The sequence below is a fragment of the Somniosus microcephalus genome, chromosome 8, assembly GCF_052327205.1.
Source record: "Somniosus microcephalus isolate GS21.2 chromosome 8, FLI_Smic_1.0, whole genome shotgun sequence".
Classification (NCBI taxonomy): Eukaryota; Metazoa; Chordata; class Chondrichthyes; order Squaliformes; family Somniosidae; genus Somniosus; species Somniosus microcephalus.
In genome coordinates this window covers 124,789,982-124,816,093 of record NC_140994.1, presented here as the reverse complement: position 1 = coordinate 124,816,093, position 26,112 = coordinate 124,789,982, and positions in this window count along the sequence as shown.

Genomic DNA, 26,112 nt, shown 5'->3' with positions numbered 1-26,112 from the left:
ATTTCCCCCGGTCTCTGTGTGTTAATGATATCGTGAACACAGCGGGAAGATTTCCCCTGGTCTCTGTGTGTTAATCATATCGTGAACACAGCGGGAAGATTTTCCCCGGTCTCTGTGTTAATGATATCGTGAACACAGCAGGAAGATTTCCCCCGGTCTTTGTGTGTTAATGATATCGTGAACACAGCGGGAAGATTTCTCCCGGTCTCTGTGTGTTAATGTTATCGTGAACACAGCGGGAAGATTTCCCCCGGTCTCTGTGTGTTAATGATATCGTGAACACAGCGGGAAGCTTTCCCCCAGTCTCTGTGTGTTAGTGATATCGTGAACACAGCGGGAAGATTTCCCCCGGTCTCTGTGTTAATGATATCGTGAACACAGCGGGAAGATTTCCCCCGGTCTCTGTGTGTTAATGATATCGTAAACACAGCGGGAAGACTTCCCTCGGTCTCTGTCTGTTAATGATATCGTGAACACAGCATGAAGATTTCCCCCGGTCTCTGTGTGTTAATGATATCGTAAACACAGCGGGAAGATTTCCCCCGGTCTCTGTGTGTTAATGATATCGTGAACACAGCGGGAAGATTTCCCCCGGTCTCTGTGTGTTAATGATATCGTGAACACAGCGGGAAGATTTCCCCCGGTCTCTGTGTGTTCATGATATCGTGAACACAGCGGGAAGATTTCCCCCGGTCTCTGTGTGTTCATGATATCGTGAACACAGTGGGAAGATTTCCCCCAGTCTCTGTGTGTTAATGATATCGTGAACACAGCGGGAAGATTTCCCCCGGTCTCTGTGTGTTAATGATATCGTGAACACTGCGGGAAGATTTCCCCCGTCTCAGTGTGTTAATGATATCGTGAATAAAGCAAGAAGACTTCCCCTGGTCTCTGTATGTCAATGATATCATGAACATAGCGGGAAGATTTCCCCCGGTCTCTGTGTGTTAATGATATTGTGAACACAGCGGAAAGATTTCCCCCGATCTCTGTGTGTTAATGATATCGTAAACACAGCGGGAAGATTTCCCACGGTCTCTGTGTGTTAATGATATCATGAACACAGCGGGAAGATTTCCCCCGGTCTCTGTGTTAATGATATCGTGAACACAGCGGGAAGATTTCCCCCGGTCTCTGTGTGTTAATGATATCGTGAACACAGCGGGGAGATTTCCCCCGGTCTCTGTGTGTTAATGTTATCGTGAACACAGCGGGAAGATTTCCCCCGGTCTCTGTGTGTTAATGATATCGTGAACACAGCGGGAAGATTTCCCCCAGTCTCTGTGTGTTAGTGATATCGTGAACACAGCGGGAAGATTTCCCCGGTCTCTGTGTTAATGATATCGTGAACACAGCGGGAAGATTTCCCCCGGTCTCTGTGTGTTAATGATATCGTGAACACAGCGGGAATGTTTCCCTCGGTCATTGTCTGTTAATGATATCGTGAACACAGCGGGAAGATTTCCCCAGGTCTCTGTGTGTTAATGATATCGTAAACAGAGCGGGAAGATTTCCCTCGGTCATTGTCTGTTAATGATATCGTGAACACAGCTGGAAGATTTCCCCCGGTCTCTGTGTGTTAATGATATCGTGAACACAGCGGGAGGATTTCGCCCGGTCTCAGTGTGTTAATCATATCGTGAACACATCGGGAAGATGTCCCCGGTCTCTGTGTTTTAATGATATTGTGAACACAGCGGGAAGATGTTCCACGGTCTCTGTCTGTTAATCATATCGTGAACACATCGGGAAGATGTCCCCGGTCTCTGTGTGTTAATGTTATCGTGAACACAGCGGGAAGATTTCCCACAGTCTCTGTGTGTTAATGATATCGTGAACACAGCTGGAAGATTTCCCCCGGTCTCTGTGTGTTAATGATATCGTGAACACAGCGGGAAGACTTTCCCCGGTCTCTGTGTGTTAATGATATCGTGAACACAGCGGGAAGATTTCCCCCGATCTCTGTGCTGATGATATCGTGAATACAGCGGGAAGATTTCCCCCGGTCTCTGTGTGTTAATGATATCGTGAATACAGCAGCAAGATTTCTCCCGGTCTCTGTGTGTTCATGATATCGTGAACACTGCGGGACGATTTCCCCCGGTCTCTGTGTGTTAATGATATCGTGAAGAAAGCGAGAAGATTTAACCCGGTCTCTGTATGTTCATGATATCATGAACACAGCGGGAAGATTTCCCCCGGTCTCTGTGTGTTAATGATATTGTGAACACAGCGGGAAGATGTCCCCCGATCTCGGTGCGTTAATGATATCGTAAACACAGCTGGATGATTTCCCCCAGTCTCTGTGTGTTAATGATATCGTGAACACAGAGGGAAGATTTCCCCCAGTCTCTGTGTGTTAATGATATCGTGAGCACTGCGGGAAGATTTCCCCGGTCTCTGTGTGTTAATGATATCGTGAACACAGCGGGAAGATTTCCCCCGTCTCTGTGTGTTAATGATATCGTGAACACAGCTGGATGAATTCCCCCAGTCTCTGTGTTTTAATGATATCGTGAACACTGCGGGACGACTTCCCCCGGTCTCTGTGTGTTAATGATATCATGAACACAGCGGGAAGATTTCCCCCGGTCTCTGTGTGTTAATGATATCGTAAACACAGCGGGATGATTTCCCCCGGTCTCTGTGTGTTAATGATGTCGTGAACACTGCGGGACGACTTCCCCCGGTCTCTGTGTGTTAATGATATCATGAACACAGCGGGAAGATATCCCCCGATCTCTGTGTTTTAATGATATCGTGAACACAGCGGGAAGATTTCCCCCGGTCTCTGTGTGTTAATGATATCGTGAACACAGCGGGAAGATTTCCCACAGTCTCTGTGTGTTAATGATATCGTGAGCACTGCGGGAAGATTTCCCCCGTCTCTGTGTGTTAATGATATCGTGAACACAGCAAGAAGATTTTCCCCGGTCTCTGTGTGTTAATGAGATCGTAAACACAGCGGGAAGATTGTCCCCGGTCTCTGTGTGTTAATGATATCGTGAACACAGCGGGAAGATTTACCCCGGTCTCTGTGTGTTAATGATATCATAAACACAGCTGGAAGATTTCCTCTGGTCCCTGTGTGTTAATGATATCATGAACAAATCGGGAAGATTTCCCCCGGTCCCTGTGTGTTAATGATATCGTGAACACAGCGGGAAGATTTCCCCCAGGTCTCTGTGTGTTAATGATATCGTGAACACAGCGGGAAGATTTCCCCCGGTCTCTGTCTGTTAATGATATCGTGAACACAGCGGGAAGATTTCCCCCGGTCTCTGTGTGTTAATGATATCGTGAACACAGCGGGAAGATTTCCCCCGGTCTCTGTGTGTTAATGTTATCGTGAACACAGCGGGAAGATTTCCCCCGGTCTCTGTGTGTTAATGATATCGTGAACACAGCAGGAAGATTTCCCCCGGTCTTTGTGTGTTAATGATATCGTGAACACAGCGGGAAGATTTCCCCCGGTCTCTGTGTGTTAATGTTATCGTGAACACAGCGGGAAGATTTCCCCCGGTCTCTGTGTGTTAATGATATCGTGAACACAGCGGGAAGATTTCCCCCAGTCTCTGTGTGTTAGTGATATCGTGAACACAGCGGGAAGATTTCCCCCGGTCTCTGTGTTAATGATATCGTGAACACAGCGGGAAGATTTCCCCTGGTCTCTGTGTGTTAATGATATCGTAAACACAGCGGGAAGATTTCCCTCGGTCTCTGTCTGTTAATGATATCGTGAACACAGCATGAAGATTTCCCCCGGTCTCTGTGTGTTAATGATATGATGAACACAGCGGGAAGATTTCCCCCGGTCTCTGTGTGTTAATGATATCGTGAACACTGCGGGAAGATTTCCCCCGTCTCAGTGTGTTAATGATATCGTGAATAAAGCAAGAAGATTTCCCCTGGTCTCTGTATGTTAATGATATCATGAACATAGCGGGAAGATTTCCCCCGGTCTCTGTGTGTTAATGATATTGTGAACACAGCGGAAAGATTTCCCCCGATCTCTGTGTGTTAATGATATCGTAAACACAGCGGGAAGATTTCCCACGGTCTCTGTGTGTTAATGATATCATGAACACAGCGGGAAGATTTCCCCCGGTCTCTGTGTTAATGATATCGTGAACACAGCGGGAAGATTTCCCCCGGTCTCTGTGTGTTAATTATATCGTAAACACATCAGGAAGATTTCCCCCAGTCTCTGTGTGTTAGTGATATCGTGAACACAGCGGGAAGATTTCCCCCGGTCTCTGTGTTAATGATATCGTGAACACAGCGGGAAGATTTCCCCCCGGTCTCTGTGTGTTAATGATATCGTAAACAGAGCGGGAAGATTTCCCTCGGTCATTGTCTGTTAATGATATCGTGAACACAGCAAGAAGATTTCCCCCGGTCTCTGTGTGTTAATGATATCGTCAACACAGCGGGAAGATTTCCGCCGGTTTCTGTGTGTTAATGATATCGTAAACACAGCGGGAAGATTTTCCCCGGTCTCTGTGTGTTAATGATATCGTGAACACAGCTGGAAGATTTCCCCTGGTCCCTGTGTGTTAATGATATCGTGAACACAGCGGTGAGATTTCCCCTGGTCCCTGTGTGTTAATGATATCGTGAACAAAGCGGGAAGATTTCCCCCGGTCTCTGTGTGTTAATTATATCGTGGACACAGCTGGAAGATTTCCCCGGTCTCTGTGTGTTAATGATATCATGAGTAAATCAAGAAGATTTCTCCCGGTCTCTGTAAGTTAATGATATCATGAAAATAGCGGGAAGATTTCCCCCGGTCTCTGTGTGTAAATGATATTGTGAACACAGCGGAAAGATTTCCCCCGATCTCTGCGTGTTAATGATATCGTAAACACAGCGGGAAGATTTCCCCCGGTCTCTGTGTGTTAATGATATCGTAAACACAGCGGGAAGATTTCCCCCGGTCTCTGTGTGTTAATGATATCGTGAACACAGCGGGAAGATTTCCCCTGGTCTCTGTGTGAATGATATCGTGAGCATAGCGGGAAGATTTCCCCCGGTCTCTGTGTGTTAATGATATCGTAAACACAGCAGGAAGATTTCCCCCGGTCTCTGTGTGTTAATGATATCGTGAATAAAGCAAGAACATTTCCCCTGGTCTCTGTATGTTAATGATATCATGAACATAGCGGGAAGATTTCCCCCGGTCTCTGTGTGTTAATGATATCGTGAACACAGCGGGGAGATTTCCCCCGGTCTCTGTGTTTTAATGTTATCGTGAACACAGCGGGAAGATTTCCCCCGGTCTCTGTGTGTTAATGATATCGTGAACACAGCGGGAAGATTTCCCCCAGTCTCTGTGTGTTAGTGATATCGTGAACACAGCGGGAAGATTTCCCCCGGTCTCTGTGTTAATGATATCGTGAACACAGCGGGAAGATTTCCCCCGGTCTCTGTGTGTTAATGATATCGTGAACACAGCTGGAAGATTTCCCCCGGTCTCTGTGTGTTAATGATATCCTGAACACAGCGGTGAGATTTCCCCTGGTCCCTGTGTGTTAATGATATCGTGAACAAAGCGTGAAGACTTCCCCCGGTCTCTGTGTGCTAATGATATCGTGAACACAGCGGTGAGATTTCCCCTGGTCCCTGTGTGTTAATGATATCGTGAACAAAGCGGGAAGATTTCCCCCGGTCTCTGTGTGTTAATTATATCGTGAACAAAGCGGGAAGATTTCCCCCGGTCTCTGTGTGTTAATGAAATCGTGAACACAGCTGGAGGATTTCCCCTGGTCCCTGTGTGTTAATGATATCGTGAACAAAGCGGGAAGATTTCCCCCGGTCTCTGTGTGTTAATGATATCGTGAACAAAGCGGGAAGATTTCCCCTGGTCCCTGTGTGTTAATGATATCGTGAACAAAGCGGGAAGATTTCCCCCGGTCTCTGTGTGTTAATGAAATCGTGAACACAGCTGGAGGATTTCCCCTGGTCCCTGTGTGTTAATGATATCGTGAACAAAGCGGGAAGATTTCCCCCGTCTCTGTGTGTTAATGATATCGTGAACACAGCGGGAAGATTTCCCCCGTCTCTGTAAGTTAATGATATCATGAACATAGCGGGAAGATTTCCCCCGGTCTCTGTGTGTAAATGATATTGTGAACACAGCGGAAAGATTTCCCCCGATCTCTGCGTGTTAATGATATCGTAAACACAGCGGGAAGATTTCCCACGGTCTCTGTGTGTTAATGATATCGTGAACACAGCGGGAAGATTTCCCCGGTCTCTGTGTGAATGATATCGTGAGCATAGCGGGAAGATTTCCCCCGGTCTCTGTGTGTTAATGATATCGTAAACACAGCAGGAAGATTTCCCCCGGTCTCTGTGTGTTAATGATATCATGAACACAGCGGGAAGATTTCCCCCGGTCTCTGTGTGTTAATGTTATCGTGAACACAGCGGGAAGATTTCCCCCGGTCTCTGTGTGTTAGTGATATCGTGAACTCAGCGGGAAGATTTCCCCCGGTCTCTGTGTGTTAGTGATATCGTGAACTCAGCGGGAAGATTTCCCCCGGTCTCTGTGTGTTAGTGATATCGTGAACTCAGCGGGAAGATTTCCCCCGGTCTCTGTGTGTTAATGATATCGTAAACACAGCGGGAAGATATCCCCGGTCTCTGTGTGTTAATGAAATCGTGAACGCAGCTGGAGGATTTCCCCCGGTCTCTGTGTGTTAATGATATCGTGAACACAGCGGGAAGATTTCCACCGGTCTCTGTGTGTTAATGATATCGTGAACACAGCGGGAATATTTCCCCCGGTCTCTGTGTGTTAATGGTATCGTGAATACAGCAGTAAGATTTCCCCCGGCCTCTGTGTGTTAATGATATCGTAAACACTGCGGGAAGATTTCCCCCGGTCTCCGTGTGTTAATGATATCGTGAACACTGCGGGAAGGTTTCCCCCGGTCTCTGTGTGTTAATGATACAGTGAATAAAGCGAGAAGATTTAACCCGCTCTCTGTATGTTCATGATATCATGAACACAGCGGGAAGATTTCCCCAGGTCTCTGTGTGTTAATGATATCGTGAACACAGCGGGAAGATTTCCCCCGGTCTCTGTGTGTTAATGATATCGTGAACACAGCTGGAAGATTTCCCCCGGTCTCTGTGTGTTAATGATATCGTGAACACAGCGGAAAGATTTCCCCTGGTCTCTCTGAGTTAATGATATCGTGAACAGTGCGGGAAGATTTCCCCCGGTCTCTGTGTGTTAATGATACCGTGAATAAAGCAAGAAGATTTCCCCCGGTCTCTGTATGTTAATGATATGATGAACACAGCGGAAAGATTTCCCCCGATCTCTGTGTGTTAATGATATCGTGAACACTGCGGGAAGATTTCCCCCGTCTCTGTGTGTTAATGATATCGTGAATAAAGCAAGAAGATTTCCCCTGGTCTCTGTATGTTCATGATATCATGAACATAGCGGGAAGATTTCCCCCGGTCTCTGTGTGTTAATGATATTGTGAACACAGCGGAAAGATTTCCCCCGATCTCTGTGTGTTAATGATATCGTAAACACAGCGGGAAGATTTCCCACGGTCTCTGTGTGTTAATGATATCATGAACACAGCGGGAAGATTTCCCCCGGTCTCTGTGTTAATGATATCGTGAACACAGCGGGAAGATTTCCCCCGGTCTCTGTGTGTTAATTATATCGTAAACACAGCAGGAAGATTTCCCCCGGTCTCTGTGTGTTAATGATATCATGAACACAGCGGGAATATTTCCCCCGGTCTCTGTGTGTTAATGTTATGGTGAACACAGCGGGAAGATTTCCCCCGGTCTCTGTGTGTTAATGTTATCGTGAACACAGCGGGAAGATTTCCCCCAGTCTCTGTGTGTTAGTGATATCGTGGACACAGCGGGAAGATTTCCCCCGGTCTCTGTGTTAATGATATCGTGAACACAGCGGGAAGATTTCCCCCGGTCTCTGTGTGTTAATGATATCGTGAACACTGCGGGATGATTTCCCCCGGTCTCTGTGTGTTAATGATATCGTGAACACAGCGGGAAGATTTCCCCCGGTCTCTCTGTGTTAATGATATCGTGAACACAGCGGGAGGATTTCACCCGGTCTCTGTGTGTTAATGATATCGTGAACACAGCGGGAGGATTTCACCCAGTCTCTGTGTGTTAATGATATCGTAAAAACAGCGGGAAGATTTCCCCCGGTCTCTGTGTGTTAATGATATCGTCAACACATCGGGAAGATTTCCTCCGGCCTCTGTGTTACTGATATCGTGAAAACAGTGGGAAGATTTTCCCCGGTCCCTGTGTGTTAACGATATCGTGAACACTGCGGGTAGATTTCCCCCGGTCTCTTTATGTTAATGATATCGTGAACACAGCGGGAAGATTTCCCCCGGTCTCTGTGTGTTAATGATGTCGTGAACACAGCGGGAGGATTTCCCCCAGTCTCTGTGTGTTACTGATATCGTAAACACAGCGGGAAGATTTCCCCCGGTCTCTGTGTGTTAATGATATCGTTAACACAGCAGGAAGATTTCCCCCGGTCTCTGTGTGTTAATGATATCGTGAATAAAGCGGGAAGATTTCCCCCGGTCTCTGTGTGTTAATGATATCGTGAACACAGCGGGAAGATTTCCCCTGGTCTCTGTGTGTTAATGATATCATGAACCCAGCGGGGAGATTTCCCACAGTCTCTGTGTGTTAATGATATTGTGAACAGAGCGGGAATATTTTCCCCGGTCTCTGTGTTTTAATGATATTGTGAACACAGCGGGAATATTTCCCCCGGCCTCTGTGTGTTAATGATATCGTGAACACAGAGGGAAGATTTTCCCCGGTCTCTGTGTTAATTTTATCGTGAACACAGAGGGAAGATTTCCCCCGGTCTCTGTGTGTTAATGATATCGTGAACACAGAGGGAAGATTTCCCCCGGTCTCTGTGTGTTAATGATATTGTGAACACAGCGGGAAGATTTCCCCCGGTCTCTGTGTGTTAATTTTATCGTGAACACAGAGGGAAGATTTTCCCCGGTCTCTGTGTTAATTTTATCGTGAACACAGCGGGAAGATTTCCCCCGGTCTCTGTGTGTAAATGATATCGTGAACATAGAGGGAAGATTTCCCCCAGTCTCTTTGTGTTAATGATATTGTGAACACAGCAGGAAGATTTTCACCAGTCTCTGTTTGTTAATGATATCATGAATACAGCGGGAAGATTTCTCCCGGTCTCTGTGTGTTAATGATATCGTGAACACAGCGGGAATATTTCCCCAGTCTCTTTGTGTTAATGATATTGTGAACACAGCGGGAAGATTTTCACCAGTCTCTGTTAGTTAATGATATCATGAATACAGCGGGAAGATTTCTCCCGGTCTCTGTGTGTTAATGATATCGTGAACAATGCGGGAAGATTTCTCCCGGTCTCTGTGTGTTAATGAAATATTAAACACAGCGGGAAAATTTGCCCCAGTCTCTGTGTGTTAATGATATCGTGAACACAGCGGGAAGATTTCCCCCGGTCTCTGTGTGTTAATGATATCGTGAACACAGCGGGAAGATTTCCCCTGGTCTCTGTGTGTTAGTGATATCGTGAACACAGCGGGAAGATTTCCCCCGGTCTCTCTGTGTTAATGATATCGTGAACACAGCTGGAAGATTTCCCCCGGTCTCTGTGTTAATGATATCGTGAACACAGCGGGAAGATTTCCCCTGGTCTCTGTGTGTTAATGATATCGTAAACACAGCATGAAGATTTCCCCCGGTCTCTGTGTTTTAATGTTATCGTGAACACAGCGGGAAGATTTCCCCCGGTCTCTGTCTGTTAATCATATCGTGAACACAGCATGAAGATTTCCCCCGGTCTCTGTGTTTTAATGTTATCGTGAACACAGCGGGAAGATTTCCCCCGGTCTCTGTGTGTTAATGATATCGTGAACACAGCGGGAAGATTTCCCCCAATCTCTGTGTGTTAGTGATATCGTGAACACAGCATGAAGATTTCCCCCGGTCTCTGTGTTTTAATGTTATCGTGAACACAGCGGGAAGATTTCCCCCGGTCTCTGTGTGTTAATGATATCGTGAACACAGCGGGAAGATTTCCCCCAATCTCTGTGTGTTAGTGATATCGTGAACACAGCGGGAAGATTTCCCCCGGTCTCTGTGTTAATGATATCGTGAACACAGCAGGAAGATTTCCCCCGGTCTCTGTGTGTTAATGATATCGTGAACACAGCTGGAAGATTTCCCCTGGTCCCTGTGTGTTAATGATATCCTGAACACAGCGGTGAGATTTCCCCTGGTCCCTGTGTGTTAATGATATCGTGAACAAAGCGGGAAGACTTCCCCCGGTCTCTGTGTGCTAATGATATCGTGAACACAGCGGTGAGATTTCCCCTGGTCCCTGTGTGTTAATGATATCGTGAACAAAGCGGGAAGACTTCCCCCGGTCTCTGTGTGCTAATGATATCGTGAACACAGCGGTGAGATTTCCCCTGGTCCCTGTGTGTTAATGATATCGTGAACAAAGCGGGAAGATTTCCCCCGGTCTCTGTGTGTTAATTATATCGTGAACAAAGCGGGAAGATTTCCCCCGGTCTCTGTGTGTTAATGAAATCGTGAACACAGCTGGAGGATTTCCCCCGGTCTCTGTGTGTTAATCATATCGTGAACACAGCGGGTAGATTTCCCCCGGTCTCTGTGTGTTAATGATATCGTGAACTCAGCGGGAAGATTTCCCCCGTCTCTGTGTGTTAATGATATCGTGAATAAATCAAGAAGATTTCTCCCGGTCTCTGTAAGTTAATGATATCATGAACATAGCGGGAAGATTTCCCCCGGTCTCTGTGTGTAAATGATATTGTGAACACAGCGGAAAGATTTCCCCCGATCTCTGCGTGTTAATGATATCGTAAACACAGCGGGAAGATTTCCCCCGGTCTCTGTGTGTTAATGATATCGTAAACACAGCGGGAAGATTTCCCACGGTCTCTGTGTGTTAATGATATCGTGAACACAGCAGGAAGATTTCCCCTGGTCTCTGTGTGAATGATATCGTGAGCATAGCGGGAAGATTTCCCCCGGTCTCTGTGTGTTAATGATATCGTAAACACAGCAGGAAGATTTCCCCCGGTCTCTGTGTGTTAATGATATCATGAACACAGCGGGAAGATTTCCCCCGGTCTCTGTGTGTTAATGTTATCGTGAACACAGCGGGAAGATTTCCCCCGGTCTCTGTGTGTTAATGATATCGTGAACACAGCGGGAAGATTTCCCCCGGTCTCTGTGTGTTAGTGATATCGTGAACTCAGCGGGAAGATTTCCCCCGGTCTCTGTGTGTTAGTGATATCGTGAACTCAGCGGGAAGATTTCCCCCGGTCTCTGTGTGTTAAAGATATCGTAAACACAGCGGGAAGATTTTCCCCGGTCTATGTGTGTTAATGATATCGTAAACACAGCGGGAAGATATCCCCGGTCTCTGTGTGTTAATGAAATCGTGAACACAGCTGGAGGATTTCCCCCGGTCTCTGTGTGTTAATGATATCGTGAACACAGCGGGAAGATTTCCACCGGTCTCTGTGTGTTAATGATATCGTGAACAAAGCGGGAATATTTCCCCCGGTCTCTGTGTGTTAATGGTATCGTGAATACAGCAGTAAGATTTCCCCCGGCCTCTGTGTGTTAATGATATCGTAAACACTGCGGGAAGATTTCCCCCGGTCTCCGTGTGTTAATGATATCGTGAACACTGCGGGAAGGTTTCCCCCGGTCTCTGTGTGTTAATGATACAGTGAATAAAGCGAGAAGATTTAACCCGCTCTCTGTATGTTCATGATATCATGAACACAGCGGGAAGATTTCCCCAGGTCTCTGTGTGTTAATGATATCGTGAACACTGCGGGTAGATTTCCCCCGGTCTCTTTATGTTAATGATATCGTAAACACAGCGGGAAGATTTCCCCCGGTCTCTGTGTGTTAATGATGTCGTGAACACAGCGGGAGGATTTCCCCCAGTCTCTGTGTGTTACTGATATCGTAAACACAGCGGGAAGATTTCCCCCGGTCTCTGTGTGTTAATGATATCGTTAACACAGCAGGAAGATTTCCCCCGGTCTCTGTGTGTTAATGATATCGTGAATAAAGCGGGAAGATTTCCCCCGGTCTCTGTGTGTTAATGATATCGTGAACACAGCGGGAAGATTTCCCCTGGTCTCTGTGTGTTAATGATATCATGAACCCAGCGGGGAGATTTCCCACAGTCTCTGTGTGTTAATGATATTGTGAACAGAGCGGGAATATTTTCCCCGGTCTCTGTGTTTTAATGATATTGTGAACACAGCGGGAATATTTCCCCCGGTCTCTGTGTGTTAAAGATATCGTGAACACAGAGGGAAGATTTCCCCCGGTCTCTGTTAGTTAATGATATCGTGAACACAGAGGGAAGATTTTCCCCGATCTCTGTGTGTTAATGATATCGTGAACACAGCGGGAAGATTTCCCCCGGTCTCTGTGTTAATTTTATCGTGAACACAGAGGGAAGATTTCCCCGGTCTCTGTGCGTTAATGATATTGTGAACACAGAGGGAAGATTTCCCCCGGCCTCTCTGTGTTAATGATATCGTGAACACAGAGGGAAGATTTCCCCCGGTCTCTGTGTGTTAATGATATTGTGAACACAGCGGGAAGATTTCCCCCGGTCTCTGTGTGTTAATTTTATCGTGAACACAGAGGGAATATTTTCCCCGGTCTCTGTGTTAATTTTATCGTGAACACAGCGGGAAGATTTCCCCCGGTCTCTGTGTGTAAATGATATCGTGAACATAGAGGGAAGATTTCCCCCAGTCTCTTTGTGTTAATGATATTGTGAACACAGCAGGAAGATTTTCACCAGTCTCTGTTTGTTAATGATATCATGAATACAGCGGGAAGATTTCTCCCGGTCTCTGTGTGTTAATGATATCGTGAACACAGCGGGAATATTTCCCCAGTCTCTTTGTGTTAATGATATTGTGAACAATGCGGGAAGATTTCTCCCGGTCTCTGTGTGTTAATGAAATATTAAACACAGCGGGAAAATTTGCCCCAGTCTCTGTGTGTTAATGATATCGTGAACACAGCGGGAAGATTTCCCCCGGTCTCTGTGTGTTAATGATATCGTGAACACAGCGGGAAGATTTCCCCCAGTCTCTGTGTGTTAGTGATATCGTGAACACAGCGGGAAGATTTCCCCCGGTCTCTGTGTTAATGATATCGTGAACACAGCGGGAAGATTTCCCCCGGTCTCTGTGTGTTAATGATATCGTAAACACAGCGGGAAGATTTCCCCCGGTCTCTGTGTGTTATTGATATCGTGAACACTGCGGGAAGATTTCCCCCGTCTCAGTGTGTTAATGATATCGTGAATAAAGCAAGAAGATTTCCCCTGGTCTCTGTATGTTAATGATATCATGAACATAGCGGGAAGATTTCCCCCGGTCTCTGTGTGTTAATGATATTGTGAACACAGCGGAAAGATTTCCCCCGATCTCTGTGTTAATGATATCGTGAACACAGCGGGAAGATTTCCCCCGGTCTCTGTGTGTTAATTATAACGTAAACACATCAGGAAGATTTCCCTCGGTCTCTGTGTGTTAATGATATCGTGAACACAGCGGGGAGATTTCCCCCGGTCTCTGTGTTTTAATGTTATCGTGAACACAGCGGGAAGATTTCCCCCGGTCTCTGTGTGTTAATGATATCGTGAACACAGCGGGAAGATTTCCCCCAATCTCTGTGTGTTAGTGATATCGTGAACACAGCGGGAAGATTTCCCCCGGTCTCTGTGTTAATGATATCGTGAACACAGCAGGAAGATTTCCCCCGGTCTCTGTGTGTTAATGATATCGTGAACACAGCTGGAAGATTTCCCCTGGTCCCTGTGTGTTAGTGATATCCTGAACACAGCGGTGAGATTTCCCCTGGTCCCTGTGTGTTAATGATATCGTGAACAAAGCGGGAAGACTTCCCCCGGTCTCTGTGTGCTAATGATATCGTGAACACAGCGGTGAGATTTCCCCTGGTCCCTGTGTGTTAATGATATCGTGAACAAAGCGGGAAGACTTCCCCCGGTCTCTGTGTGCTAATGATATCGTGAACACAGCGGTGAGATTTCCCCTGGTCCCTGTGTGTTAATGATATCGTGAACAAAGCGGGAAGATTTCCCCCGGTCTCTGTGTGTTAATTATATCGTGAACAAAGCGGGAAGATTTCCCCCGGTCTCTGTGTGTTAATGAAATCGTGAACACAGCTGGAGGATTTCCCCCGGTCTCTGTGTGTTAATGATATCGTGAACACAGCGGGTAGATTTCCCCCCGTCTCTGTGTGTTAATGATATCGTGAATAAATCAAGAAGATTTCTCCCGGTCTCTGTAAGTTAATGATATCATGAACATAGCGGGAAGATTTCCCCTGGTCTCTGTGTGTAAATGATATTGTGAACACAGCGGAAAGATTTCCCCCGATCTCTGCGTGTTAATGATATCGTAAACACAGCGGGAAGATTTCCCCCGGTCTCTGTGTGTTAATGATATCGTAAACACAGCGGGAAGATTTCCCACGGTCTCTGTGTGTTAATGATATCGTGAACACAGCGGGAAGATTTCCCCTGGTCTCTGTGTGAATGATATCGTGAGCACAGCGGGAAGATTTCCCCCGGTCTCTGTGTGTTAATGATATCGTAAACACAGCAGGAAGATTTCCCCCGGTCTCTGTGTGTTAATGATATCATGAACACAGCGGGAAGATTTCCCCCGGTCTCTGTGTGTTAATGTTATCGTGAACACAGCGGGAAGATTTCCCCCGGTCTCTGTGTGTTAATGATATCGTGAACACAGCGGGAAGATTTCCCCCGGTCTCTGTGTGTTAGTGATATCGTGAACTCAGCGGGAAGATTTCCCCCGGTCTCTGTGTGTTAGTGATATCGTGAACTCAGCGGGAAGATTTCCCCCGGTCTCTGTGTGTTAAAGATATCGTAAACACAGCGGGAAGATTTTCCCCGGTCTATGTGTGTTAATGATATCGTAAACACAGCGGGAAGATATCCCCGGTCTCTGTGTGTTAATGAAATCGTGAACACAGCTGGAGGATTTCCCCCGGTCTCTGTGTGTTAATGATATCGTGAACACAGCGGGAAGATTTCCACCGGTCTCTGTGTGTTAATGATATCGTGAACAAAGCGGGAATATTTCCCCCGGTCTCTCTGTGTTAATGGTATCGTGAATACAGCAGTAAGATTTCCCCCGGCCTCTGTGTGTTAATGATATCGTAAACACTGCGGGAAGATTTCCCCCGGTCTCCGTGTGTTAATGATATCGTGAACACTGCGGGAAGGTTTCCCCCGGTCTCTGTGTGTTAATGATACAGTGAATAAAGCGAGAAGATTTAACCCGCTCTCTGTATGTTCATGATATCATGAACACAGCGGGAAGATTTCCCCAGGTCTCTGTGTGTTAATGATATCGTGAACACAGCGGGAAGATTTCCCCCGGTCTCTGTGTGTTAATGATATCGTGAACACAGCTGGAAGATTTCCCCCGGTCTCTGTGTGTTAATGATATCGTGAACACAGCGGAAAGATTTCCCCTGGTCTCTCTGTGTTAATGATATCGTGAACAGTGCGGGAAGATTTCCCCCGGTCTCTGTGTGTTAATGATACCGTGAATAAAGCAAGAAGATTTCCCCCGGTCTCTGTATGTTAATGATATGATGAACACAGCGGAAAGATTTCCCCCGATCTCTGTGTGTTAATGATATCGTGAACACTGCGGGAAGATTTCCCCCGTCTCTGTGTGTTAATGATATCGTGAATAAAGCAAGAAGATTTCCCCTGGTCTCTGTATGTTAATGATATCATGAACATAGCGGGAAGATTTCCCCCGGTCTCTGTGTGTTAATGATATTGTGAACACAGCGGAAAGATTTCCCCCGATCTCTATGTGTTAATGATATCGTAAACACAGCGGGAAGATTTCCCACGGTCTCTGTGTGTTAATGATATCATGAACACAGCGGGAAGATTTCCCCCGGTCTCTGTGTTAATGATATCGTGAACACAGCGGGAAGATTTCCCCCGGTCTCTGTGTGTTAATTATATCGTAAACACAGCAGGAAGATTTCCCCCGGTCTCTGTGTGTTAATGATATCGTGAACACAGCGGGAATATTTCCCCCGGTCTCTGTGTGTTAATGTTATGGTGAACACAGCGGGAAGATTTCCCCCGGTCTCTGTGTGTTAATGTTATCGTGAACACAGCGGGAAGATTTCCCCCAGTCTCTGTGTGTTAGTGATATCGTGGACACAGCGGGAAGATTTCCCCCGGTCTCTGTGTTAATGATATCGTGAACACAGCGGGAAGATTTCCCCCGGTCTCTGTGTGTTAATGATATCGTGAACACTGCGGGATGATTTCCCCCGGTCTCTGTGTGTTAATGATATCGTGAACACAGCGGGAAGATTTCCCCCGGTCTCTCTGTGTTAATGATATCGTGAACACAGCGGGAGGATTTCACCCGGTCTCTGTGTGTTAATGATATCGTGAACACAGCGGGAGGATTTCACCCAGTCTCTGTGTGTTAATGATATCGTAAAAACAGCGGGAAGATTTCCCCCGGTCTCTGTGTGTTAATGATATCGTGAACACATCGGGAAGATTTCCTCCGGCCTCTGTGTTACTGATATCGTGAAAACAGTGGGAAGATTTTCCCCGGTCCCTGTGTGTTAACGATATCGTGAACACTGCGGGTAGATTTCCCCCGGTCTCTTTATGTTAATGATATCGTGAACACAGCGGGAAGATTTGCCCCGGTCTCTCCATGTTAATGGTACCATGAACACAGCGGGAAGATTTCCTCCGGTCTCTGTGCTTTACTGATATCGTGAACACAGCGGGAAGATTTCCCCCGGTCTCTGTGAGTTAATGATATCATGAATACAGCGGGAAGATTTCCCCCGGTCTCTGTGTGTTAATGATATCGTGAACACAGCGGGAAGATTTCCCCCGGTCTCTGTGTGTTAATGATATCGTGAACACAGCGGGAAGATTTCCCCCGGTCTCTGTGTGTTAATGATATCATGAATACAGCGGGAAGATTTCCCCCGGTCTCTGTGTGTTAATGATATCGTGAACACAGCGGGAAGATTTCCCCCGGTCTCTGTGTGTTAATGATATCGTGAACACAGCGGGAAGATTTCCCCCGGTCTCTGTGTGTTAATGATATCATGAATACAGCGGGAAGATTTCCCCCGGTCTCTGTGTGTTAATGATGTCGTGAACACAGCGGGAAGATTTCCCCCGGTCTCTGTGTGTTAGTGATATCGTGAACTCAGCGGGAAGATTTCCCCCGGTCTCTGTGTGTTAGTGATATCGTGAACTCAGCGGGAAGATTTCCCCCGGTCTCTGTGTTAATGATACCGTGAACACTGCGGGAAGATTTCCTCCGTCTCTGTGTGTTAATGATATCGTGAATAAAGCAAGAAGATTTCCCCTGGTCTCTGTGTTAATGATATCATGAACACAGCGGGAAGATTTACCCCGGTCTCTGTGTGTTAATGATATCGTAAACACAGCGGGAAGATTTCCCTCGGTCTCTGTGTGTTAATGATATCGTAAACACAGCGGGAAGATTTCCCCCGGTCTCTGTGTGTTAATGATATCGTAAACACAGCGGGAAGATTTTCCCCGGTCTATGTGTGTTAATGATATCGTGAACACAGCGGGAAGATTTCCTCCGGTCTCTGTGTGTTCATGATATCGTGAACATAGCTGGAAGATTTCCCCGGTCTCTGTGTGTTAATGATATCGTGAACACAGCGGGAAGATTTTCCCCGGTCTCTGTGTGTTAATGATATCGTAAACACAGCGGGAAGATATCCCCGGTCTCTGTGTGTTAATGAAATCGTGAACACAGCTGGAGGATTTCCCCCGGTCTCTGTGTGTTAATGATATCGTGAACACAGCGGGAAGATTTCCACCGGTCTCTGTGTGTTAATGATATCGTGAACAAAGCGGGAATATTTCCCCCGGTCTCTGTGTGTTAATGGTATCGTGAATACAGCAGTAAGATTTCCCCCGGCCTCTGTGTGTTAATGATATCGTAAACACTGCGGGAAGATTTCCCCCGGTCTCCGTGTGTTAATGATATCGTGAACACTGCGGGAAGGTTTCCCCCGGTCTCTGTGTGTTAATGATACAGTGAATAAAGCGAGAAGATTTAACCCGCTCTCTGTATGTTCATGATATCATGAACACAGCGGGAAGATTTCCCCTGGTCTCTGTATGTTAATGATATCATGAACATAGCGGGAAGATTTCCCCCGGTCTCTGTGTGTTAATGATATTGTGAACACAGCGGAAAGATTTCCCCCGATCTCTGTGTTAATGATATCGTGAACACAGCGGGAAGATTTCCCCCGGTCTCTGTGTGTTAATTATAACGTAAACACATCAGGAAGATTTCCCTCGGTCTCTGTGTGTTAATGATATCGTGAACACAGCGGGGAGATTTCCCCCGGTCTCTGTGTTTTAATGTTATCGTGAACACAGCGGGAAGATTTCCCCCGGTCTCTGTGTGTTAATGATATCGTGAACACAGCGGGAAGATTTCCCCCAATCTCTGTGTGTTAGTGATATCGTGAACACAGCGGGAAGATTTCCCCCGGTCTCTGTGTTAATGATATCGTGAACACAGCAGGAAGATTTCCCCCGGTCTCTGTGTGTTAATGATATCGTGAACACAGCTGGAAGATTTCCCCTGGTCCCTGTGTGTTAATGATATCGTGAACACAGCGGGAAGACTTCCCCCGGTCTCTGTGTGCTAATGATATCGTGAACACAGCGGTGAGATTTCCCCTGGTCCCTGTGTGTTAATGATATCGTGAACAAAGCGGGAAGACTTCCCCCGGTCTCTGTGTGCTAATGATATCGTGTACACAGCGGTGAGATTTCCCCTGGTCCCTGTGTGTTAATGATATCGTGAACAAAGCGGGAAGACTTCCCCCGGTCTCTGTGTGCTAATGATATCGTGAACACAGCGGTGAGATTTCCCCTGGTCCCTGTGTGTTAATGATATCGTGAACAAAGCGGGAAGATTTCCCCCGGTCTCTGTGTGTTAATTATATCGTGAACAAAGCGGGAAGATTTCCCCCGGTCTCTGTGTGTTAATGAAATCGTGAACACAGCTGGAGGATTTCCCCCGGTCTCTGTGTGTTAATGATATCGTGAACACAGCGGGTAGATTTCCCCCCGTCTCTGTGTGTTAATGATATCGTGAATAAATCAAGAAGATTTCTCCCGGTCTCTGTAAGTTAATGATATCATGAACATAGCGGGAAGATTTCCCCTGGTCTCTGTGTGTAAATGATATTGTGAACACAGCGGAAAGATTTCCCCCGATCTCTGCGTGTTAATGATATCGTAAACACAGCGGGAAGATTTCCCCCGGTCTCTGTGTGTTAATGATATCGTAAACACAGCGGGAAGATTTCCCACGGTCTCTGTGTGTTAATGATATCGTGAACACAGCGGGAAGATTTCCCCTGGTCTCTGTGTGAATGATATCGTGAGCACAGCGGGAAGATTTCCCCCGGTCTCTGTGTGTTAATGATATCGTAAACACAGCAGGAAGATTTCCCCCGGTCTCTGTGTGTTAATGATATCATGAACACAGCGGGAAGATTTCCCCCGGTCTCTGTGTGTTAATGTTATCGTGAACACAGCGGGAAGATTTCCCCCGGTCTCTGTGTGTTAATGATATCGTGAACACAGCGGGAAGATTTCCCCCGGTCTCTGTGTGTTAGTGATATCGTGAACTCAGCGGGAAGATTTCCCCCGGTCTCTGTGTGTTAGTGATATCGTGAACTCAGCGGGAAGATTTCCCCCGGTCTCTGTGTGTTAAAGATATCGTAAACACAGCGGGAAGATTTTCCCCGGTCTATGTGTGTTAATGATATCGTAAACACAGCGGGAAGATATCCCCGGTCTCTGTGTGTTAATGAAATCGTGAACACAGCTGGAGGATTTCCCCCGGTCTCTGTGTGTTAATGATATCGTGAACACAGCGGGAAGATTTCCACCGGTCTCTGTGTGTTAATGATATCGTGAACAAAGCGGGAATATTTCCCCCGGTCTCTCTGTGTTAATGGTATCGTGAATACAGCAGTAAGATTTCCCCCGGCCTCTGTGTGTTAATGATATCGTAAACACTGCGGGAAGATTTCCCCCGGTCTCCGTGTGTTAATGATATCGTGAACACTGCGGGAAGGTTTCCCCCGGTCTCTGTGTGTTAATGATACAGTGAATAAAGCGAGAAGATTTAACCCGCTCTCTGTATGTTCATGATATCATGAACACAGCGGGAAGATTTCCCCAGGTCTCTGTGTGTTAATGATATCGTGAACACAGCTGGAAGATTTCCCCCGGTCTCTGTGTGTTAATGATATCGTGAACACAGCGGAAAGATTTCCCCTGGTCTCTCTGTGTTAATGATATCGTGAACAGTGCGGGAAGATTTCCCCCGGTCTCTGTGTGTTAATGATACCGTGAATAAAGCAAGAAGATTTCCCCCGGTCTCTGTATGTTAATGATATGATGAACACAGCGGAAAGATTTCCCCCGATCTCTGTGTGTTAATGATATCGTGAACACTGCGGGAAGATTTCCCCCGTCTCTGTGTGTTAATGATATCGTGAATAAAGCAAGAAGATTTCCCCTGGTCTCTGTATGTTAATGATATCATGAACATAGCGGGAAGATTTCCCCCGGTCTCTGTGTGTTAATGATATTGTGAACACAGCGGAAAGATTTCCCCCGATCTCTATGTGTTAATGATATCGTAAACACAGCGGGAAGATTTCCCACGGTCTCTGTGTGTTAATGATATCATGAACACAGCGGGAAGATTTCCCCCGGTCTCTGTGTTAATGATATCGTGAACACAGCGGGAAGATTTCCCCCGGTCTCTGTGTGTTAATTATATCGTAAACACAGCAGGAAGATTTCCCCCGGTCTCTGTGTGTTAATGATATCGTGAACACAGCGGGAATATTTCCCCCGGTCTCTGTGTGTTAATGTTATGGTGAACACAGCGGGAAGATTTCCCCCGGTCTCTGTGTGTTAATGTTATCGTGAACACAGCGGGAAGATTTCCCCCAGTCTCTGTGTGTTAGTGATATCGTGGACACAGCGGGAAGATTTCCCCCGGTCTCTGTGTTAATGATATCGTGAACACAGCGGGAAGATTTCCCCCGGTCTCTGTGTGTTAATGATATCGTGAACACTGCGGGATGATTTCCCCCGGTCTCTGTGTGTTAATGATATCGTGAACACAGCGGGAAGATTTCCCCCGGTCTCTCTGTGTTAATGATATCGTGAACACAGCGGGAGGATTTCACCCGGTCTCTGTGTGTTAATGATATCGTGAACACAGCGGGAGGATTTCACCCAGTCTCTGTGTGTTAATGATATCGTAAAAACAGCGGGAAGATTTCCCCCGGTCTCTGTGTGTTAATGATATCGTGAACACATCGGGAAGATTTCCTCCGGCCTCTGTGTTACTGATATCGTGAAAACAGTGGGAAGATTTTCCCCGGTCCCTGTGTGTTAACGATATCGTGAACACTGCGGGTAGATTTCCCCCGGTCTCTTTATGTTAATGATATCGTGAACACAGCGGGAAGATTTGCCCCGGTCTCTCCATGTTAATGGTACCATGAACACAGCGGGAAGATTTCCTCCGGTCTCTGTGCTTTACTGATATCGTGAACACAGCGGGAAGATTTCCCCCGGTCTCTGTGAGTTAATGATATCATGAATACAGCGGGAAGATTTCCCCCGGTCTCTGTGTGTTAATGATATCGTGAACACAGCGGGAAGATTTCCCCCGGTCTCTGTGTGTTAATGATATCGTGAACACAGCGGGAAGATTTCCCCCGGTCTCTGTGTGTTAATGATATCATGAATACAGCGGGAAGATTTCCCCCGGTCTCTGTGTGTTAATGATATCGTGAACACAGCGGGAAGATTTCCCCCGGTCTCTGTGTGTTAATGATATCGTGAACACAGCGGGAAGATTTCCCCCGGTCTCTGTGTGTTAATGATATCATGAATACAGCGGGAAGATTTCCCCCGGTCTCTGTGTGTTAATGATGTCGTGAACACAGCGGGAAGATTTCCCCCGGTCTCTGTGTGTTAGTGATATCGTGAACTCAGCGGGAAGATTTCCCCCGGTCTCTGTGTGTTAGTGATATCGTGAACTCAGCGGGAAGATTTCCCCCGGTCTCTGTGTTAATGATACCGTGAACACTGCGGGAAGATTTCCTCCGTCTCTGTGTGTTAATGATATCGTGAATAAAGCAAGAAGATTTCCCCTGGTCTCTGTGTTAATGATATCATGAACACAGCGGGAAGATTTACCCCGGTCTCTGTGTGTTAATGATATCGTAAACACAGCGGGAAGATTTCCCTCGGTCTCTGTGTGTTAATGATATCGTAAACACAGCGGGAAGATTTCCCCCGGTCTCTGTGTGTTAATGATATCGTAAACACAGCGGGAAGATTTTCCCCGGTCTATGTGTGTTAATGATATCGTGAACACAGCGGGAAGATTTCCTCCGGTCTCTGTGTGTTCATGATATCGTGAACATAGCTGGAAGATTTCCCCGGTCTCTGTGTGTTAATGATATCGTGAACACAGCGGGAAGATTTTCCCCGGTCTCTGTGTGTTAATGATATCGTAAACACAGCGGGAAGATATCCCCGGTCTCTGTGTGTTAATGAAATCGTGAACACAGCTGGAGGATTTCCCCCGGTCTCTGTGTGTTAATGATATCGTGAACACAGCGGGAAGATTTCCACCGGTCTCTGTGTGTTAATGATATCGTGAACAAAGCGGGAATATTTCCCCCGGTCTCTGTGTGTTAATGGTATCGTGAATACAGCAGTAAGATTTCCCCCGGCCTCTGTGTGTTAATGATATCGTAAACACTGCGGGAAGATTTCCCCCGGTCTCCGTGTGTTAATGATATCGTGAACACTGCGGGAAGGTTTCCCCCGGTCTCTGTGTGTTAATGATACAGTGAATAAAGCGAGAAGATTTAACCCGCTCTCTGTATGTTCATGATATCATGAACACAGCGGGAAGATTTCCCCAGGTCTCTGTGTGTTAATGATATCGTGAACACAGCGGGAAGATTTCCCCCGGTCTCTGTGTGTTAATGATATCGTGAACACAGCTGGAAGATTTCCCCCGATCTCTGTGTGTTAATGATATCGTGAATAAAGCAGGAAGATTTCCCCCGGTCTCTGTGTGTTAATGATACCGTGAATAAAGCAGGAAGATTTCCCCCGGTCTCTGTATGTTAATGATATGATGAACACAGCGGAAAGATTTCCCCCGATCTCTGTGTGTTAATGATATCGTGAACACTGCGGGAAGATTTCCCCCGTCTCTGTGTGTTAATGATATCGTGAATAAAGCAAGAAGATTTCCCCTGGTCTCTGTATGTTAATGATATCATGAACATAGCGGGAAGATTTCCCCCGGTCTCTGTGTGTTAATGATATTGTGAACACAGCGGAAAGATTTCCCCCGATCTCTGTGTGTTAATGATATCGTAAACACAGCGGGAAGATTTCCCATGGTCTCTGTGTGTTAATGATATCATGAACACAGCGGGAAGATTTCCCCCGGTCTCTGTGTTAATGATATCGTGAACACAGCGGGAAGATTTCCCCCGGTCTCTGTGTGTTAATTATATCGTAAACACAGCAGGAAGATTTCCCCCGGTCTCTGTGTGTTAATGATATCGTGAACACAGCGGGAATATTTCCCCCGGTCTCTGTGCGTTAATGTTATGGTGAACACAGCGGGAAGATTTCCCCCGGTCTCTGTGTGTTAATGATATCGTGAACACAGCGGGAAGATTTCCCCCAGTCTCTGTGTGTTAGTGATATCGTGAACACAGCGGGAAGATTTCCCCCGGTCTCTGTGTTAATGATATCGTGAACACAGCGGGAAGATTTCCCCCGGTCTCTGTGTGTTAATGATATCGTGAACACTGCGGGATGATTTCCCCCGGTCTCTGTGTGTTAATGATATCGTGAACACAGCGGGAAGATTTCCCCCGGTCTCTCTGTGTTAATGATATCGTGAACACAGCGGGAAGATTTCCTCCAGTCTCTGTGTGTTAGTGACATCGTGAACACAGCGGGAAGATTTCCCCCGGTCTCTGTGTTAATGATATCGTGAACACAGCGGGAAGATTTCCCCCGGTCTCTGTGTGTTAATGATATCGTGAACACAGCGGGAAGATTTCCCCCGGTCTCTCTGTGTTAATGATATCGTGAACACAGCGGGAGGATTTCACCCGGTCTCTGTGTGTTAATGATATCGTGAACACAGCGGGAAGATTTCCCCCGGTCTCTGTGTGTTAATGATATCGTGAACACATCGGGAAGATTTCCTCCGGCCTCTGTGTTACTGATATCGTGAAAACAGTGGGAAGATTTTCCCCGGTCCCTGTGTGTTAACGATATCGTGAACACTGCGGGTAGATTTCCCCCGGTCTCTTTATGTTAATGATATCGTGAACACAGCGGGAAGATTTCCCCCGGTCTCTGTGTGTTAATGATATCATAAACACAGAGGGAGGATTTCCCCCGGTCTCTGTGTGTTACTGATATCGTGAACACAGCGGGAAGATTTCCCCCGGTCTCTCTGTGTTAATGATATCGTGAACACATCGGGAAGATTTCCTCCGGCCTCTGTGTTACTGATATCGTGAATACAGTGGGAAGATTTTCCCCGGTCCCTGTGTGTTAACGATATCGTGAACACTGCGGGTAGATTTCCCCCGGTCTCTTTATGTTAATGATATCGTGAACACAGCGGGAAGATTTCCCCCGGTCTCTGTGTGTTAATGATATCATAAACACAGAGGGAGGATTTCCCCCGGTCTCTGTGTGTTACTGATATCGTGAACACAGCGGGAAGATTTCCCCCGGTCTCTCTGTGTTAATGATATCGTGAACACAGCGGGAGGATTTCACCCGGTCTCTGTGTGTTAATGATATCGTGAACACAGCGGGAAGATTTCCCCTGGTCTCTGTGTGTTAATGATATCGTGAACACAGCGGGGAGATTTCCCACAGTCTCTGTGTGTTAATGATATTGTGAACAGAGCGGGAATAATTTCCCCGGTCTCTGTGTTTTAATGATATTGTGAACACAGCGGGAATATTTCCCCGGTCTCTGTGTGTTAATGATATTGTGAACACAGAGGGAAGATTTCCCCCGGCCTCTGTGTGTTAATGATATCGTAAACACAGAGGGAAGATTTTCCCCGGTCTCTGTGTTAATTTTATCGTGAACACAGAGGGAAGATTTCCCCCGGTCTCTGTGTGTTAATGATATTGTGAACACAGCGGGAAGATTTCCCCCGGTCTCTGTGTGTTAATGATATCGTGAACACAGCGGGAAGATTTCCCCGGTCTCTGTGTGTTAATGATATCGTGAATACAGCGGGAAGATTTCCCCCGGTCTCTGTGTGTTAATGATATCGTGAACACAGCGGGAAGATTTCCCCCGGTCTCTGTGTGTTAATGATATCGTGAACACAGCGGGAAGATTTCCCCCGGTCTCTGTGTGTTAATGATATCATGAATACAGCGGGAAGATTTCCCCCGGTCTCTGTGTGTTAATGATATCGTGAACACAGCGGGAAGATTTCCCCCGGTCTCTGTGTGTTAATGATATCGTGAACACAGCGGGAAGATTTCCCCCGGTCTCTGTGTGTTAATGATATCATGAATACAGCGGGAAGATTTCCCCCGGTCTCTGTGTGTTAATGATATCGTGATCACAGCGGGAAGATTTCCCCCGGTCTCTGTGTGTTATTGATATCGTGAACTCAGCGGGAAGATTTCCCCCGGTCTCTGTGTGTTAGTGATATCGTGAACTCAGCGGGAAGATTTCCCCCGGTCTCTGTGTTAATGATACCATGAACACTGCGGGAAGATTTCCTCCGTCTCTGTGTGTTAATGATATCGTGAATAAAGCAAGAAGATTTCCCCCGGTCTCTGTG